This window comes from Pan troglodytes, chromosome Y (assembly GCF_028858775.2).
Source record: "Pan troglodytes isolate AG18354 chromosome Y, NHGRI_mPanTro3-v2.0_pri, whole genome shotgun sequence".
In the NCBI taxonomy this organism is placed as follows: Eukaryota; Metazoa; Chordata; class Mammalia; order Primates; family Hominidae; genus Pan; species Pan troglodytes.
Window position 1 is genome coordinate 14833790 of NC_072422.2, and position 20103 is coordinate 14853892.

The 20103-nt window shown below is 46.4% G+C and overlaps 2 long non-coding RNA genes across 2 annotated transcripts; one reads left to right on the top strand and one right to left on the bottom strand.

The window, feature by feature from the left end:
* Positions 1-1123: 1123 nt before the first annotated feature.
* LOC129138933 (uncharacterized) lies at positions 1124-4038 on the bottom strand. Its single transcript, XR_008542162.2, has 3 exons — positions 3834-4038; positions 2767-2889; positions 1124-1660 (listed from the first exon to the last, which is right to left on the bottom strand). It is a non-coding gene; the product is annotated as an uncharacterized LOC129138933 (long non-coding RNA).
* LOC134809392 (uncharacterized) lies at positions 3387-8680 on the top strand. The gene is made up of 3 exons (XR_010154968.1): positions 3387-5707; positions 7347-7508; positions 8184-8680. It is a non-coding gene; the product is annotated as an uncharacterized LOC134809392 (long non-coding RNA).
* Positions 8681-20103: the final 11423 nt, after the last annotated feature.

Below are 20103 nucleotides of genomic sequence, written 5' to 3' on the forward strand. Positions count from 1 at the left end.
TAAAAAATATCAAAGCTGCCCAGTCATCAAAACTTGATGTTTAGAAGAAAACACACATGTAATGGAGTCCCATGAAGGTCCTTCTCTATGAACTGGGAGACGTTTAATGTGGAAATTGTGGTGGCAGACCCAGCAAAACCTAGGCTGACCAGGAGCATGAAAGTCATAAAAAGAAGAGGCAACTGTGGAGACCACATCCCACCCAACATCAATCCATTCCACTTCCATTTGGCTCCGTGTAAGAAAGTTTGCCAGGATGGCTCCAATTTGCACTCCAAATATTCCTTACACATTGAAGTACTCACACCTGAACACTGGGACATGTGCAATTAAGGGAATGTGGGGAAGAAGTTGGAAGCACCTTCTGTGTCATCTGTCTTCATTTTTTTTTTCAGGGGAAGTTGTGGGACCCCATCCACCTCACCAGATTGTATCCTCACCAGGATATGACCTTACTGCTGCTCACACGCTCTCCCAGGATGAAATTCCAAGACAATGGAGCAGTGTCCTCTCACGATGTGAAACACCTCCTTGGCTGGGAACTGAATGTGAGGTAAATTCAAGGGACCCTGCAGACAGGACAGCTAATATGTCTTCCAAAGTTCACAGAGGACAATGAAACAGGATATGCCTTTTTTTTTTTTTTTTTGGTGTGGTGTTCTCCTCTTCTTTCCAAAATAGTGGCTTTTTTTTTTGCAGGGGGAGTGACTCGGACCCTGTTGGATATTGGCCAGCCTCGCAATTCACTGAGGATTCATGATCCACAGAAAAATAAAGAACACAGGCCCCACAGACATAGCAGAGCCACACAGACCAATCAACAAAGGTTGAAAGACTCAAAAAAAAAAAAAAAAAAAAAAGAAGCACTGGAATTCATTAGCCACATTTCTTTAAGCAGAATCCACTTATAGGCAGGCACACACACACACACAATACTACACACACACGCAGACATCTGACACTTGCAACACTCCCAGAGAAACACAAAGCCTGGCAGCTTCTGAGGTTGTGTGGTTCTGCAGGAAACCCCACCTGAAAGAGAGCAATGCCAAGGAACACAGTCAGGCTGAACCCAGAAATCACAGTTGGACAGATTTCAAAATGACTCATCCATAAACATATAGGCAGGCCAGAGGAATCCTGCAGATCCTTTTGGATCCTTAGGGATTTTGTGGTTTATTCCTGGGTCAGTGCTTCATTTTTCCAAGTTTGCCATCTGCTAGGATCAGAGGACTACCCCATGGATCCCACCGAGAAGAGAGGCGAGAGTCCAATGCTGATGCAACTCAGTGGAGGTCTCCTTCTCTGCCAAGCCACAGAGAGTTGTCTCTAGGCAACGATGACATTCATTGTGATGCTAGCCAGAACTCACAATCAGGCTTGGTGTCTTGACATTAGCACATGCCCATTCGTGAGGCAGGTTCCTGTACGCAGCTGTCAGACTGTCAGCCTGCCTAAGCAGAGGAAAAGGGTAGAGGCAGAGTTGACCTGGTACTGAAAAAAAGGCTGCCTGTGAAAACTTACTGCAGGACCCTAAAAGTCTCCAACTCAGTGCTTCTTCAGGCCTTCTCCATGATCGGATCCCACTGGAGGAGGAGACATTTCGAGACTGTGAGGTGGTCACTGGAAACTGTTCTTTTGACTCCGTTCCCAGAAGAGGCTGTGTACAAGAAGCAGGTCCCATGAGATTGGAATATAGTCTAGTGTGTTGTTACGGGTTACTTGGGTGATAGAATCATATCTGAGACCCCAGTGGTGGATGTCAGCAAAAGATGGTCGGGGTCTTGACTTCATGGCCACCCTTCATCCTGGACCTCACAATAGTTTTCTGGGAATGACAGGAACCATGACAAAGGCAAGGCCAAAGTGGAGCAGTGTTCTCACACCTCGGACTTGCCTCTCACATGTGCAGATGAGGTAGAGATAGTGTTTCAGACTTTGTGTGTTTAAATGGCAAGCCTGAGAACTATTTCATTAATCCTGTCAAGGGGCACTGTGGATTCCACATGAAAGCAAAGAAAAGCCAAATCTCCCTGTGAGAAAAAGCTGCCTTGTGCTGGAGTCCAAGCAATGTTCAATGATTCCTGTCAGGACCCAAAAGCCTTCTGCAAAGTGTAAATCACCTCAGTGCAAACAATGAGACAATTACCCACAACCTGGAGTTCAGCAAGTCTATGCAAAGTCCCTTTTGCCCTCTGAAATCCCTGTCAGTTAAATTATCTATGGTGAAAAGCAATTCTATTCAGCAACAGCCCAATGAAAGTGCCCTCCCACAATGAGAAGGCCGTGCAGAGGAAATGAAAGAGAGACTAGATAGCCAGGCAGTGGCAGACATCGCTGCCTGATTCACACCTCTAGGAATCATGCAGCCCTCTGATAGAAATGGGAGAAGTATGGTTTTTTTTGTTTGTTTGTTTGAGGCTGTAATTGCAATTAAATGATTTAAAAGTATCAAAGCCACACAATCATTAAAACGTGGCAGTGTTTAGAAGGAAACATTCACACAATGGATTCCTATGAGGGTCAGTCTCTGTGAACTGGGAAATATTCAGTGTGGAAGTTGATGATCCAGACCCAGGAAACCTTAGGCAGATGAAAAACATGGAAGTCATTAAAAGAAGAGGCACGTATGGAGGCCACATCCCACCCAGCATCAATTAATTCTACTCCCCTTTATCTTCTGTATGAAAGCCCGCAAATTAGAAGTTTGCCAAGATGGCCCCAATTTGCACTCCAACTGCTCCTTGCAGGTTTTAGTACTCCCACCTGAACACTGGGCCATGCTCTGGTTGGCTTGTGCAATTAAGATAATGCACAGTTGCAACACTCCCAGAAAAACACAAAAGCCTGGCAGCTTCTGAGGTTGTGTGGTTCTGCAGGAAGCCCCACCTGAAAGACAGCAATGCCAAGAAACACAGGTGGGCTGAAGCTAGAAATCACAGTGGGATGAATTTCAAAATGACTCACCCATACGACATCCAGGCAGGCCTGAGGAATCCTGCACATCCTTTTGGATCCTTCCAACGGATCCAAACACAATTGGAAGTTGGAAGCACAATTTGTGTCACCTATATTCATTTTCTTTTTTGGCAGGTGAAGTTGTGAGACCCTACCCACATCTCACCAGATTGTATCCTCATCAGGATCTGACCTTACTGATGCTCACACTCTATGTCCCAGAATAAAATCCCAAGATGATGGAGGAGTTGCTTGTCATGAATTGAACCACCTGCTCTGCTGGAAACTGAAATCGTGGTAAATTGCTGGGGCTCTGCAGACTGGACTCCTAGTGCCTCTTTCTATGTTGTCACAGGACAGTGAAACACTGGGAGGTGTCTACTTTTGTCTAATATACTCCTTTTCTATCTAGAAGAATGGCTTTTTTTTTTTTTTTTTTTTTTTTTTTTTTTTTTTTTTTGCAGGGAGAGGTGATGTAAATGCTGGCGGTTCTCAGCATGCCTTTCAGTTCACTGTGGATTCATGATCCACAGGAAAATAAAAAAAAAATGGAGCCATGGAGCCCAAGCAGAGCTGCACAAATAGGTGACCAAAAGGCTGGGAGACTCAAAAAAAGAAGTGCTAAAGTGCATTAGCCACATTCCTTTAAGCAGACTCCACTTACAGGCACACACACACACACACACACACATAAACACAAAAATCCACACACACTCGCAGATACCCAACATTCGCAACACTCCCAAACACACAGCCTGGCAGCTCCTGAGGCTGAATGGTTCTGCAGAAAGCTCCAGCTGGGAGACAGCAAATCTGGGTAACACAGGTGGGCTGTACCTAAAAATCACAGTGGGGAAAGTTTAAAAAAGACTCACCTGTACAGCATCTAGGCAGGCCTGAGGAATCCTGTGGATCATTTTGCATCTTTAAGGGTTACACAGTTTATTCCTGGGGCTGTGCTTGATTTTTTTCTGGCTGGCTCCCGTCTGCCTCTCCTAGGATCATGGGACTATCTCATGGATTCCACAAAGAAGACAGACTAGAGCCCACTGCCGATCCAACTCCAGGAAGATCTCCTCCACCAAACTTCAGAGACTTGTTGCTAGGCAATGGTGACATTCATTGTGATGCTAGCCAGAGCTCACAATCAGGCCTGGTGCCATGAGGCTAGCCATGCACATTTATGAGACAGGCTCTCAGAGCTATCAGTCTGCCTAAGCAGAGGAAAAGGGTACAGGCAGAGCTGGTCTGGTACCTGGAAAAAGGCTGCCTCTGAAAACCCACTACAGGACCCGAAAAGTCTTGACCCCAGGGCCTGTTAGGCCCAACTCCATGGTTGTGTCCTGATGGAAGAGGAGGCATTTCGAGACTGTGAGGTAGACGCTGGAAACTGGTCTTCTGACTTCATTCCCAAAAGAAGCTGTGTGCAAGAATTGGGTCCCATGGGCACTGGAATTTAGTCTAGCATGTTGAGAAATCTTATACTGATAGAATCATACCTGAGACTCCAGAGAAAGGTGTCAATGAAAGATACATGGGCTCCAGACCTCAGCTACCACCCTTCATCCTGGGCCTCACCAGGGCTCTCTGGGAAAGGCAGAAACCACGACAAAGTCAAGTCCAAGATATAGCAATGTTCTCACACCTCCTGACTGGTCTCTCAGCAGTGCAGATGCAATTGAGACAGTGTCCCAGAGGCTGTCACTGGCAGTGGCACACCTGAAATGGGTGTCCAGTAGTGCTGTGAGGGGCACTGTGGATTGCCCATGAAAACAAAGAAAAATCAAGGCTCACCTTAGGGAATGAGCTGCCTTGTGCTGGAATCCAAGCATTATTCAATGACTCCTGTCAGAGGACCCAAAAGCCTCCAGCAAAGTGCAAACAATCTCAGCTCCTGCAATGAGACAACGACCCACAACCTGTAGCACAGCCAGCCTCTCCGAAGTCTTTCTTGCTCTCTGAAATCCCTGGCAGCTAAATAATCTGTAGCAAGAGGCAGTCCCATCCATCAACAGCCCAATGAAAGAGCCCAACCACAATGAAAAGTCTCTGTAGATGAAATGAAACAGGCTGGATTACAAGGAAAAAGCCAGACAGGGCGGCATGCTTCTCTTCCTACAAGAATCATGCACCCCTTCGACAGAAGTGAAATAACAAGAACTTCCTTTTGGTGGCTGTAACAGTAATTTGTGGTTTTAAAGTATCAAAGCTTCCCAGTCTTTAAAATATAACAATGTTTAGAAGGAAACACTCATGCAATGGATTTTCATGAGAGTTGTTCTCCGTGAACTGGGAACGGTTTAGTGTGGAAGTCTTTAAGCCAGACTTAGGAAATCCTAGGCTGAGGAAGAACTTGGAAGTTAGCAAAAGAAGATGCAAGTGTGAAGGCCACATCCTAGCCAGCATCAATCCATTCCACTCCTGTTTGGCTCCCGGTATGAAAGAGCTCATATCGGGAGTTCACCAGGATGGCCCCAATTTGCACTCCAAATATTCCATACACATTGGAGTATTCCTGCCTGAACACTGGGACATGGTATGGACTGCTTGTGCAATTCAGAGAAGTTGGGGATGGAGTTGGAAGCACCTTCTGTGTCATCAGTCTTCATTTTCTTTTGTGGGTGAACTTGTGGGACCCCATCCAACTCTCACCAGATTGTATCCTCACACCTATCTTCCCTTATTGCTGCTCACATTCTATGTCACAGGATTAAATCCCAAGATGATGGTGGAGTGCCCCCTCATGACTGTAAGTATCTGCTCAGCTGTGAACCAAATTTCAGGTAAATTCAAGGGGCCCTGCAGATAGGACTTCTTATGTCTCTACCTGTATTGGCCAAAGGACAATGAAACACTGGGAGATGTCTGTCTTTTGCTGTGGTGTGCTCTTTTTCTTTCTAGAGGACTGACTTTCTTTTTCCAGAGGGAGGTGATTTGGACACTGGCAGGTCTTGGCCGGCCTGCCAATTCGCTGTGGAATCGAGATCCATAGAGAAATGAAGAAGACGGGTCACCGCAGTGAAAGCAAAGCCACACAGATAGGCCAACAAAAGATTGGCAGACTCAAAAAAATCAAGTGCTGAGTTACATTTACCACATTCCTTTAAGCAGATTCCACTTATAGGCACACACACACACACACACACACACAGCCACTCAGACACTCAGACATCCAACACTCACAATTCTTCCAAAGGAGCACACATCCTGGCAGCTCCTGAGGGTGCATACTTCTGCAGGAAGCCTCACATGAAGGAGACACACCCCGCAGAACGGAGGCAGGCTGTACCTAGAAATCATAGTGAGGCAACTTTCAAAAAGACTCACCCATACAAAGTCTAGGGAGGCCTGAAAAATCCGGTAGATCCTTTTGGATACTTAGGGATTTTGTGGTTTATTCCTGGGGCTCTGCTTGATGTTTCTTCAGGCAGGGTCATGTCTGCCCTCTCCTAGGATCCTGGGACTATCCCGTGAACCCCACAGAGAAGACAGGTGAGAGTCCACCGCTGATGCTTCTCCTTGAAGATTTCCTTCTCCTCCAAGCCACAGAGACTTGTTGCTAGGCAACAGTGACATTGATTGTGATGTTAGCCAGAGCTAACCCTCAGGCATGGTGCCCTGAGACTAGCACATGCCCATTTGTGAGGCAGGCACGCATGACAGGTTTTAAGCAAAGTGCAAACAACCTCAGCTTCCACAACGAGACAATGATCCACAACTTGGAGTGCAGCCAGCCTACCATAAGTCTCTTTTGCTCTTTGAAATCCCTGGCAGCTAAATAATCTGTGGTGAAAAGCAGTCCCATACAGCAACATGTCAATGAAAGAATCCATCCACAGTGAGAAGGCTGTGCAGGTGAACTGAAACAAAGGCTAGAATACCAGGCAAAAGCCAGACACAGCTGCCTGCTTCTCATATTACAGGAATCATGCAGCCTTCCAATAGAAGTCGGAGAACAAGAGTTTCCTTGTTGGGAGCTGTAACAGCAATTTACACATTTAAAAATATCAAAGCTGCCCAGTCATTATAATTTGACAGTGTTCAGAAGAAAACATTCATGCAATGAAATCCCATGAGGGTTGTTACCCGTGAAATGGAAAATTTTTGGTGTGGAAGATGAGGACCATGGGAGTCAGCAAAAGGGAAAATGTGGAGTCCAAATCCCACCCAGCATCAATCCATTCCACTCCCATTTGGCCTTGGGTATGAAATCCTTCATATTGGGAGTTTGCCAGGTTGGCCCCAATATGCACTTCAAATGTTCCTGGCACGTTGGAGTACTCCCACCTGAACACTGGGTCATCTTATTGACTGCTTGTATAATTAAGAGAATGCAGGGATAAATTTGGAAGCATCTTATGTGTCATCTGTCTTTATTATTTTTGCAGGTAAAATTGTGGGATCCCATTCACTCCTCACCAGATGGTATCCTCACCTTTATGTGACCTATTTGCTGCTCACACTCTATGTCACAGGATGAAATGCCAAGATGATGAAGTAGTGCCCGCTCATGATGTAAAGCACCTGCTCAACAGGGAACAGAATTCAAGGTAAATTCAAGGGCCATCTGGACAGGACTGCCAGTGTCTCACCCTGCGTTGGCTGCAGGACAATGAAACACAGGGAGATGTCTGTTTTTTTGGTGTGGTGTGCTCTGTCTTCTTTCTAGAAGAGTGGGTTTTTTTTTGAAGGTGGAGTGGATTTTGACACTGGCCGTTATCAGCCTGCCTCCCAATTCACTGTGGATTCATGATCCACCAATAAATGAAGAACACGGAGCCCTGCAACCTGAGCAGAACCACACAGACAGGCCACCAAAAGGGGAGACTCAAAATAAGAGAAGGGCAGAAGTGCATTAGCCACATTCTTTTAAGCCGGCTCCACATACAGGCACACACACATACACACACACAAACACACAATGTCACACACACAAGCAGACAACCAACACTTGCAACACTGTCACAGAATCACATGGCCTGGCAGTTTCTAAGGCTGTGTGTTTCTTCAAGAAGTCCCACCTGGGAGAGAGCAACCTCGGGGAACACAAGTGGGCTGTACCTAGAAATCACAGTGACACACGTTTCAAAAAGACTCACCCCTACAATGTCTAGGCAGGCCTGAGGGATCCCATTGATGATTTTGGATTCTTAGAGATTTTGTGGTTCATTCCCGGAGCTCTGTTTGACATTTCTTCAGGCTGGTTCTTGTCTGCCATCTCCTAGGATCACGGGATGATCTCTTGGATTCCACAGAGAAGAGAGATGAGAGTCCAGTCCCGATGCACCACCATGGAGGTCTCCTTCTCTGCCAAGCCACTGAGACTTGTCTGTAGGCAACAGTGACATTAATTGTGACACTAGCCAGAGCTCACAATCAGGCCTGCTGCCCTGAGTCTGGGGCATGAGCATTCATGAACCAGGCTTGGACACCCAGCTGTCATAGCTGTCAGCCTGCCAAAGAAGAAAAAATGGTACAGACAGAGTTAGCCTGGTATCGAAAAAAATGTTGCTGGCAAAAACTTACTGTGGGTTCCTAAATGACTCAAACCCAGCGCCCCTTTGAGATGACTCTGGTCATGTCCCACTGGAAGAGGAGGTGTTTTGAGACTGTAAGGTGGTCGCTGGAACCTGCTTTTCTGACTTCTTTCCTGAAATAGGCTGTGTGCAAGAATTGGGTCCCATGGGGATTGGAATATAGGCTGGCATGTTGTTGAGGGTGACTTTGAGTGATAGAATCATACCTGACACCCCAGAGCTGTGTGTCAGTGAAAGATGGCTGAGCTCTTCACCTCACTACCTCCCTTCATGCTGGGCCTCACAGGGGGTTTCTGGGAAAGGCAGGAACCCTGACAAAGTCAAATCCACCTTGGAACATCCTCTCATACCTCAGACTGGCCTCTTATGTTTGCAGATGAGGTTGAGATAGTGTCTCAGAGGCCATCTGTGGCAAGGACAAGCCTAAAATGATGTCCAGTAGTACTGTTGAGGGACACTGTGGATTCCCCATGAAAGTAAAGAAAAGGGACTGGTGCAGTGGCTCATGCCTGTAATCCCAGCACTTTGGGAGGCTGAAGCAGGCAGATCACGAGGTCAGGAGATTAAGACCATCCTGGCTAATATGGTGAAACCGTGTCTCTACTACAAATACAAAAAAATTAGCCAAGCATAGTGGCGGGTGCCTGTAGTCCCACCTACTCAGGAGGCTGAGGAAGGTGAATGTCATGAACCCATGAGGCAGAGCTTGCAGTAAGTCAAGATTGCACCACTGCATTCGAGCCTGGGTGACACAGCAAGACTCTGTCTCCAAAAAAAAAAAAAAAAAAAAAGAAAGTAAAGAAAAATCAGGGCTCACATTAGAGAATGAGCTGCGTTTTACTGGAGTCCAAGCAATGTTCAATTATTCCTGTCAGAGGACCCAAAAACCTGCAAAGTGCAAACATTCTCAGCCCAAACAACAAGATAAAAATCCACAAACTGGAGAGCAGCCAGCTTACCCAAAGTCCTTTTGCTCTCTGAAATCCCTGGCAGCTAAATAATCTGTGACAAGAGGCAGTCCCATTCAGCAACAGCCCAATAAAACAGTCCTTCCACAATAAGATCATGCAGATGAAATGAAACTGAGGCTAGATAACCAACCGCAGGCAGACATGGCTGCCTACTCCTCATCCTACGGAAATCATGCAGTCCTCTGATAGAAGTGGGAAAACAGGAGTTTCATTGTTGGCAGTTGTAAAGGCAATTTAGTTTTAAAAGTATCAAAGTTGCCCAGTCATTAAAACGTGACAATGTTTAGAAGGAAACAGTCATGCAATGGAATCCCATGAGGGTCGTTCCCCGTGAATTGGGAAAAGTTAGGTGTAGAAGTCGATGAGACAGACCCAGGAAACCTTAGGCCAATTAGAAACATGCAAGTCATAAAAATAATAGGCAAGAGTGGAGGTCACGTCAAACCCAGCATCAATCAATTCCATGCCAATTTGGCTCCAGGTGTGAAAGCCCTAAAAATGGGAGTTAGCCAGGATGACCCCAATTTACACTTCAGATGTTCCTTGCACTTTGGAGTACTCCCACCTGAACACTGGGCCATGCTATGGTCTGGTTGTGCAATTAAGGGAATGTGGGGATGGAGTTGGAAGCATCTTCTGTGTCATTTGTCTACATTTTTTTTGCAGGTGAAGTTGTGGAATCCCATCCACCCCTCACACTATTGTATCCTCACCACTACCTGACCTTATAGCTGCTCCCAATCTATGTCCCAGGATGAAATCCCAAGAAAATGGAGGCATTCCCCCCTCGACATGAAGCACATGCTAGGTTGGGAACCAAAGTCTATTTAAATTCAAAGGGCCTTGTGGAAAGTACTGCTAGTGACTCTTCCTGGGTTTTCTGCAGGACAGTGAAACACTGGGATATGTCTGTTTTTACTTGGATTGTTCCTCTTTTTTCTAGAAGGGTGGCTTATTTTTTCAGGGGGCAGTGATATAAATGCTGGCAGGACTCAGCAAACCTCCTAATTCACTATGGATTCATGATCCACAGGAAAATAAAGAATACAGAGTCCGTCAGCCCAAGCAAAGCCACACAGACAGGTCACCAAAAGGTAGAGAGTTTGAAAGAAACAGAAGCACTGAAGTGCATTAGCCACATTCCTTTATGCAGGCTCCACTTAGAGGAAAACACACACACAAACTGCCATACACACATACACAAACACATACAGTGACACACACACAGCAGACATCCAACACATGCAACACTCTCACAGAATCACACAGCCCAGCAGCTTCTGAGGCTGCTTGGTTCTGAAGGAAGCCCCACCTGGGAGAGAGCAACCCCAGGGAACACAGGAGGGCTGTACCTAGAAATTATAGTGGAGTAAGTTTCAAAAAGACTCACACCTACAATGTCTAGGCAAGCCTGAAGCATCCTGTAGATCCTTTTGGATCCTTAGAGATTAGTGGTTTATTCCAGGGGCTCTGTTTGAGGTTTCTTCAGACTGGCTCATGTATCTCATCTCCTAGGATCATGGGACTATCACAAGAATAACACAGAGAAGACAGGAAAGAGTCCAGTGAGGACACACCACCAAGGAGGTCTTCTCCACCAAGCTGCAGGGACTTGTTTCTAGGTAAAGGGGTTATTCATTGTGACACTAGCCAGAGCTCACAGCTCAGGCCCGGTGTCCTGAGGCTAGTGCATGTGCATTCGGGAGGGGGGCTCAGGTGCCTGGCTGTCAGAGTTGTCATCTGCCTCAGCAGAGGTAAATGATACAGGCAGAGATGGCCTGTTATTGGAAAAAAAAAGTGTCTGTGATAACCAAATTTGGGTCCCCAAAAGTGTTGACCATAGGACGTCTTTGGGTCATCTCTGAGGTCAGGTCATGCTGGAGAAAGAGGCATTTCAAGACTGATGTGGTCGTTGAAAACTGCTCTTCTGCCTTCATTCCTGAAAGAGGCTGTGTGCAAGAAACAGGTCCCACGGAGACTGAAATATAGTCCAGTGAGTTTTTGTGGGGTTTTGAATGATGGAATCATACCTGAGACCCCAGTGGCGGGTGTCAGTGAAATATGGATGAGCTTTTGACCTCACTGCCCCTCTTCATCCTGGACCTCACAAGGGCTCTGGGAAAGGTAGGAACAACCACAAATGCAAATCGAGGGTGGCTCAGTGTTCTTACATCTTGAACTGTCCTCTCATGGGTGCAGCTGAGGTTGAGATAGTGTCTCAGAAGCCATCTGTGGCAAATTGGAAGCCTGAGAAGTGTGTCCAGTAATGCTGTTGAGGGGCAATGTGGAACCCCCTGAAATCCAAGAAAAATCATGCTCACCTGAGAGAACAAGCTGACTTGTGCTAAGGCCCAAGCTACATTCAAAGATTCCTGTTAGACGATGCATACTCCTCTTGTAAAGTGCAAACAACCTCAGCCCCCACGACGAGACCACATCCCACAACAAGGAGTGCAGCCAGGCTGCCTGAAGTCCCTTTTGCTTTCAGAAATCCCTGGCAGCCGAAAGATATGTGGCTATAGTCAGTCCCATCCAGCAAACCCCCTTCCACAGTGAGAAAGACCTGAAGATGAAATAAAACAGAGGCTAGATTAAGAGACAAAATCCAGACATGACTGCCTGCTTCTCATTCTACATGAATCATGCAAGCCTCCGGCATGAGTGAGAGAACAACTGTTTCCTTGTTGGTGGCTGTAAAGGGAACTTATGGTCTTAAAACTATCACAGCTACCCAGTAATTAAAACGTGACAGTGTTTAGAAGGAAACATTCACACAATGGATTTACATGAAGGTCGTTCTCCATGAAATGGGAAACGTTTAGTGTGGAAGACATTGAGCCAGACCCATGAATACCTAGACTAACATGGAACATAGAATTTAGGAAAAGAAGAGGCAATTGTGGAGGCCACATCTTACCAAGCGTTAATCCATCCCACTCTGATTTGGCTTCAGTTAGGAAAGCCCTCAAATCAGGAGCTTGCCAGTATGGCCCCAGTTTTCACTCCAAATATTCCCTGCACGTTGGAGTACTCCCACCTGGACACCGGACCACTGTGTGGACTGCTTGTGCAATCAAGGGAAGGTGGGGATGGAGTTGGAAGCACCTTCTTTGTCATCTGTCTTCAACTTTTTGCCAGTGAAGGTATGGGTCCCCATCCACCCCTCACCAGTGTATCTTCACCCATGTCTGACCATATGGATGCTCACACTCAGTGTCACAGAATGAAATCCCAAGGTGATGGAGGAGTGCCCCCTTTCAAAATGAAACATGTGCTCCACTGGGGCAGAATTCAAGGTAAATTCAAGGGGCCTGCAAACATCACCACTGGTGTCTTTCCCTGGATTGTCTGCAGGACAATGAAACACTGGGATATGTGTGTTCTTGTGTGTGGTGTGCTCCTTTTCTTTCTAGAAGAGTGTTTTTTTTTTTTTTTTTTCCAGTGAGAGATTACTTGGACTGTGGTGGTTCTCAGCCAGCCTCCCAATTCACTGTGGATTGAAGATGCACAGAAAGTTAAAGAAAATGGAGACCCGCAGCCCAAGCAGATCCACACTGACAGGCAATCAAAAGTTAAGAGACTCAAACAAACAAACAAATAAACAACAACAAAAAAAAAAAAAGAAAAAAGAAAAAAAGAAAAGCTGCAGTGCATTAGCCATATTCTTTTAAGCAGACTCCACTTATAGGCACACACACAATCACACACAAGTACACACACACACACAAAGCCACACACACATGCAGACATCGAACACTTGCAACACTCCCACAGAAACACAGCTCAGCAGCTTGTGAGTCTGTGTGGTTCTGCAGGAAACCCCATCTGGGAGAGAGCAACCCCATGGAACACAGGCAGGCTGTACCAAGAAATTACTGTGTGGTAAGTTTGAAAAAGACTCACTTCTACAAAGTTTAGGCAGGCCTTACTCATCTTGCAGATCCTTTTGGATCCTTAGGGATGTGTGGTTTATTTCTGGGGCTCTGCTTGACATTTCTTCAGGCTGGCTCACATCTGCTCTCTCCTGGGAATATGGGACTCTTCCATGGATCCCATAGAGAAGACAGGTGAGAGTTCACTGCCTATGCACTTCCATGGAGGTCTCCTTCTCCCCAGGCCACAGGGACTTGTTGCTAGGCAACGATGGCACTCATTGTGATGTGAGCCAGAGCTCACAGGTCAGGCTTGGTGCTCTGAGATTAGTGCATGTGTATTTGCTATGCAGACTTAGGTGTCCAGCTGTCTGAGCCATCAGGCTGCCAAAGCAGAGAAAATGGTAACGGCTGAGCAGGCCTGATATCGGTGAAAAGTCTGCCTGTGATATCCCACTGGAGGAACCTGAAAGTCTCAAACTCATGTCCCCTTTGGGTCATCATCATGGTCATCTCCCACTGGAGGAGAAGGTATTTCAAGACTGTGAGATGGTCACTGAAAACTGCTCTTCAGACTCTGTTCCTGAAAGAGGCTTTGTGCAAGAATTGAGTCCCATGGGGATTGGAATATTGTGTGGTGAATTGTTGATGGGTCTTTGGGTGACAGAAACATACCTGAGATCCCAGAGTCTGGTTCCAGCCAAAGATGGCCAGGTCCTTGACCTCGCTGTCTCCCTTAATCCTGGGCCTTGAAGGGGCTTTCTGGGAAATACTTGAACAATGACAAAAGCAAGTCCAAGTAGAAGCAGTGTTCTCACACCTCAAATTGGCATCTCACTGGTGCACTGAGGTTGAGACAGTGTTGCAGAGGTCATCTTTGATTATCGTAAGCCTGAAAAGTGTGTCCAGTAATGCTGTTGAGGGGCAATGTGTGCCCACAATGAAAGCAGAGAAAAATCAAGGCTCACCAGAGGAACAACCTGACATGTGCTGGAGTCCCACCAATGTTCAAATATTTTTGTCAGATGACCAAAAAGACTCCTGCAAAGTGCAGACAATTTCAACCCTCACAAAGAGACCACTACCCACAACCTGGAATCCAGCCATCCTATCCAAAGTCCCTTTTGCTTGCTGAAATCCCTGGCAACCAAAAAGATATGTGATGACAGGCAGTCCCATTGAGCAAAAGCCCAATGAAAGACGCTCTCCACAATGAGAAAGGATGTGCAGATTAAGTCAATCAGAGCCTAGATTACAAGGCAAATTCAGACACAGCTACCTGCTTCTCATCCTACATAAATCTTATAGCCCTGTAATAGAAGTCAGAGAACAAGAGTTTCCTTGTTGGTTGCTGTAATGGGAATTTACACTTTAAAAATTATCACAGCTGCCCAGTCGTTAAAATGTGGACCAGTTTAGAAGAAAATAGTCACACAATGGATTACCATTGGGATCATCCTCCATGAACTTGGAAATGTTTAGTGTGGAAGACGTGGAGAAAGACCCAGGAAACACTAGGCTGCAAGGAACATGGAAGTCAGAAAAAGAAGAGGAAGGTGTGGAGTCCACACCCCACCCAGCATCATTCCATCCCACTGCCAGTTGGCTCAGAGTATGAAAGCCCTCATATTGGTAGCTTACAATGATGGCTCCAGTTTGCACTCCAAATATTCCCTGCATGTGTGATTACTCCCACCTGAAAACTGAACCATGGTGTCGACTTCTTGTGCAATTAAGGGAAAGTGGAGATGTAGTTGGAAACACCTTCTGTGTCATCTGTCTTCACCTTTTTTGCAGGTTATGGTGCAAGACGCTATCCACCCCTCATGAGATGTATCCTTACCCCATCACACCTTATTGCTGCTCACACTCTGTGTTCCAGAATGAAATCCCAAGATAATAGGGTAGTGCCCCCTCATGAGGTGAAGCACTTGCTCAGCTGGGAACTGAATTCTAGGTAAATTCAAGAGGCCTTGCCAACAGGACTGCAATTGTCTCTCCCTCTATTGGATGCAGAACAATAAAACACTGGAAGATGCCTTTTCTTGAGTGGGGTGTGCTCCTCTTCTTTGTAGGAGAGTAGTTTTTTTTTTGTTTTTTTTTTAAGGGGGAGGTGATTTGGACCCCGACAGGTCTTGGCCAGCCTCTAAATGCACTGCAGATTCATGATCCAAAGAAAAGTGAAGAACACGGAACCCTGCAGCCCAAGCAGAGTCACACAGACAGGCCAACAAAAGGTTGGGAGATTTCCAAAAAAGCACAGCAGTGTATTAGCCACATTCCTTTCAGCAGACTCCACTTACAGGCACACAGACGCAGGCACACACACACAAAGTCAAACACACATGCAGACATACACCTCTTGCAACACTCCCACATAAACACACAGCCTGGCAGATTCTGAGGCTGCGTGTTTATCCAGTAAATTCCACCTAGGAGGAAGCAACCCTGAGGAACACAGCAGGGCTGTACCTAAAAATCACAGTGGGACAAGTTTCAAAAAGACTCACCGCTACAACATCTAGGCAGGCCTGAGGCAACTTGCAGATCCTTTTGGATCCTTGGGTACTTTGCTGTTTATTCCTTGATCTCTGCTTGACATTTCTTCAGGCTGGCTCACATCTGCCCTCTCCTAAGTTTATAAGATTATTCTGTGAATCCCACGAAGAAAATAGGCAAGAGCCCACCACCAACGCATCTCCACAGAGGTCTCCTTCTCTGCCAAGTTGCAGGGACTTGTTGCTGGACATCTGTGGCATTCAAGGTGATACTATCCAGAACTCACAGCTCAGTCCTTATGCCTTCAGTCTAGCTCATCCTCATTCATGAGGCAGGCACCAGCACCTTGTTGTCAGATCTGTCAGCCTGCTTATGCAAAGGAAAATGATACAAGCAGAGTTGGCCTGGTATCAGGAAAAATTTGCCTGTGATATCTCACAGCCGGACCCTGAAAGTCTTGAACGTAGGGCCCTTTCAGGTCCCCCTGAGGAAGGAGGCATTTCAAAACTGTGACCTGCAAACAGCTCTTCTGCCTCCACTCCTGAAAGTGGCTATGTGCAAGTATTGGTTCCCATGCAGATGGGAATACAGTCTGGTAAGATTTTCAGGGGTCTTTGGGTGATGGAATCATATCTGAGACTCCAGAGGTGGGTGCCAGAGAAAGATGTCTGGGCCCTTGACCTCACTGCTTTCTTTCATCCTGGACCACACAGGGGGGCTCCCAGTGAAAGCCAGGAGCCATGACAAAGACAAATCAAAGGTGAAGTAGTGTTCTCACACCTTGAACTGGCCTCTCACAGGTATAGATGAGGTTGAAACAGTACCTCAGAGGAAGTCTGTGGCAATTCTAATCCAGAAAATGGTGTCCAGTAGTGCTGTTGAGGGGCAATATTAACCCCCCAGGAAAGCAAATAAAAACCAAGATTCCCCTGAGAGAAAGAGCTGACTTGTGCCAGAGTCCCAGCAACATTTAAAGATTCCTGTCAGAGGACCCAAAAGCCTCCTGCAAAGTGCAAACATATTCTCATTGTAGAATGAGACCATCTCCCACAATCTGGAGAGTAGCAAGCCTATCCAAAGTCCCTTTGGCTCCCTGAAATTTCTGGCAGCCAAAAGATCTCTGGCAAATGGCAGTCCATTCCAGCAAAAGCCCAGTGAAGACCCTCCCCCCTCCACAAACACACACAATGAGAAATAATGTGCAGGTAAAGTAAAAGAGAGCCAAGATTACCAGGTAAATCGAGACACAGCTGCCTGCTTCTCATGCTACAAGAATCATGCCACCCTCCAATAGAAGCTGGAAAACAAGTGTCCTTGTTGTCGGCTGTAATGGCATATTAAGATTTATTAAAGTCATATTAAGCTGCCTAGTCATTGAAACATGATAGTATTTAGAAGGTAACACTCAGAAAATAGATTCTTATGTGTGTCGTACATTTTGAATTGGGAAACTTTTAGTGTGGAAGATGTAGAGCCAGAAACAGGTAACCCTAGGCTGATGAGGAACATGGAAGTCAGAGAAAGAAGAGGCAAGAGTGGAGGCCACATCCCACCCAGCAACAATCCATCCCACTCCCATTTCGTTCTGGGTATGAAAGCCCTCAAATTGGGAGGTTTCCAGGATGGCCCCAGTTTGTACTCCAAATGTTCCCTGCATATTGGAGTACTCCCACTTGAACACCGGGCCGTGGTGTGGACTGCTTGTGCAATTGAGGGAATGTGGAGCTGCAATTTGAAGCACCCTCTGTGTCACTTGTCTTCACCTTTTTTGCAGGTAGAGGAGTGGGACTCCATCTATGCCTCACTAGATTGTATCATCACTGCTATCTGACCATTTTGCTTCTCACATTCTCTATATCACAGTAGGAACCCAAGGGGATGGAATAGTGACTGTCACGACATGAAGAACCTGCTCACCTGAACTAAATTGGAGGTAAATACAAGGAGCTCTGCAGAGAAGGCTGCTAGTATCTCTCCCTGGGTTAGCCAGAGGGCAATGAAACACTGGGAGATGTTTATTCTTGGGTGGGGTGTGTGCTCTTCTTCTTTATAGAAGAGTGGCTTTTTTTTTTTTTTTTTTTTTGCAGGGGGGGGTGATTTGGAACCCTGCAGTCTCAGCCAGGATGCCACTTTACTGCAGATTCATGATCCACAGAAAAGTAAAGAACACGGAGACCCGTAGCCTAAGCAAAGCCACACAGACAGGCCACCAAAAGGTTGGGAGACTCAAAGAAAAAAAAGAAAAAAAAGAAGAAGCACTGCAGTGCATTAGCCACATTCCTTTATGCAGGTTTCACTTACAGGCGTGCACGCGAGCACACACACACACACAGCCACATACACATGCAGATATCCAACACTCACAACACTCTCACAGAAACATACAGCCTGGCAGACTCTGAGTCTGTGTGATTATGTAGGAAGCCCCACCTGGGAGGGAGAAACTCAGAGCAATAGTGGAGGGCTGTACCTAGAAATCACAGTGGGTCAGGTTACAAAAATAGTCACCCCTACAACGTCTAGGCCGGCCTGAGGAATCTTGCAGATCCTTTTGGATCCCTAGGGGTTTCATGGTTTATTTCCGGGGCTTTGCTTGACTTTTCTTCAGAATGACTCTTGTCGGCCCTCCCCTAGGATCATGAGACTATCCAGGTGATCCCAAAAAGAAGACAGATGAGAGTCCACCACCAACACACCTCCACGGAGTTCTTTTTCTCTGACAAGCTGCAGGGACTTGTTGCAAGGTAATGATGGCATTCATTGTGACTCTAGCCAGAGCTCACAGTTCAGGCCTCCCTCCCTCTGGGTAGTGCTTGTGCATTTGCAGGCAGGCTCAGGCTCCCAGCTGTCAGATCTTTGAGCCTGCCAAAGCAGAAAAAAAAATGGTAAAGGCAGAGCCTGTCTACAATCAGAAAAAGGCTGCCAGTGATAACCCATTGTGGGACCCTAATAGTCTGGACCTTCGGGCTTCTTCGGGTAGTTTCTGTGGCCAGATCCCACTGGAGGAGGAGGCATTTTGAGACATTGAGGTGGTCACTGGAAATTGATCTTCTTACTCCATTCTCAAAAGAGGCTGTGTACAAGAGTCGGTTCCTATAAGGATTGGAACCTAGTCTGGTGAGAGTTGTTGAGGGGTCTTTGGGTGGTGGAATTATACCCAAGAAACCAGAGGTGGGTGTCAGTGAAAGATGGCTCAGTCCTTGACCTCACTGCCTCTGTTCATCCTGGGCCTCAAAGGGGTTCTCTGGGAAAGGAAGGAACCACTAAAAAACAAGTCCAAGGTAGTTCAGTGTTCTCACACTTCAAACTGACCCTAATGGGTGCAGATGAGGTAGAGACGGTGTCTCAGAGGGTGTCTGTAATTATTGCAAGCCTAAAAAGTGTTTTCAGAAGTGCTGTTGAGGAGCATCGTGGACCCCCAATGAAAGCAAAGAAAAATCAAAGCTCACTTGAGAGAATAAGCTGCCTTGTACTAGAGTCCAAGCAACATTCAAAGATTCCTGTCACAGAACCCAAATCCTCCTACAAAGTGCGAACAGCCTCAGCCACAAAGAGACCACGACCCACTAGCTGGAATGCAGCCAGCCTACCAGAAGTCTCTTTTGCTCCCTGAAATCTCTGGAAGCCAAAAGATCTGTGGCAAGAGGCATTCCATCCAGAAACAGCCCAATGAAAAGTACCCCCTCCACAATGAGAAGGGATGTGCAGATGAAACAAAACAGAGCATAGATTATAAGGCAAAAGCCAGAAATTGATGCCTGCTTCTCATTCCAGAGGAATCATGCAGCCCTCCGATAGAACTGGGAGGACAAGAGTTTCTTTACTGGCAGCTGCAATGGGAATTTACGGTTTTAAAAATATCTCACCTGCCCAGTCATTGAAACGTGATAGTGTTTAGAGGGAAATACACAATGGTTTTCCATGAGGATCGTCCTCCGTGAACTGGGAAACATTTAGAGTGGAAGACTTTGAGACAGACCAAGGAAACCCTAGGCTGAGGAGAAACGTGGAAGTCAGGAAAAGAAGAGGCAAATGTGGAGGCCACATCCCACCCAGCATCAATCCATCCCACTCCTGTTTGGCTTCGGGTAGGAAAATCCTCAAATCTGGAGTGTGCCAGGATGGCCCCAGTTTGCACTCCCGCACGTTGGAATACTGCCACCTGAACACAGGGCCATGGTGTGAACTTCTTGTGCAATGAAGAAAATGTGGGAATGCAGTTAGAAGCACCTTCTCTGTCATCTGTCTTCACCTTTTTTTCATGTG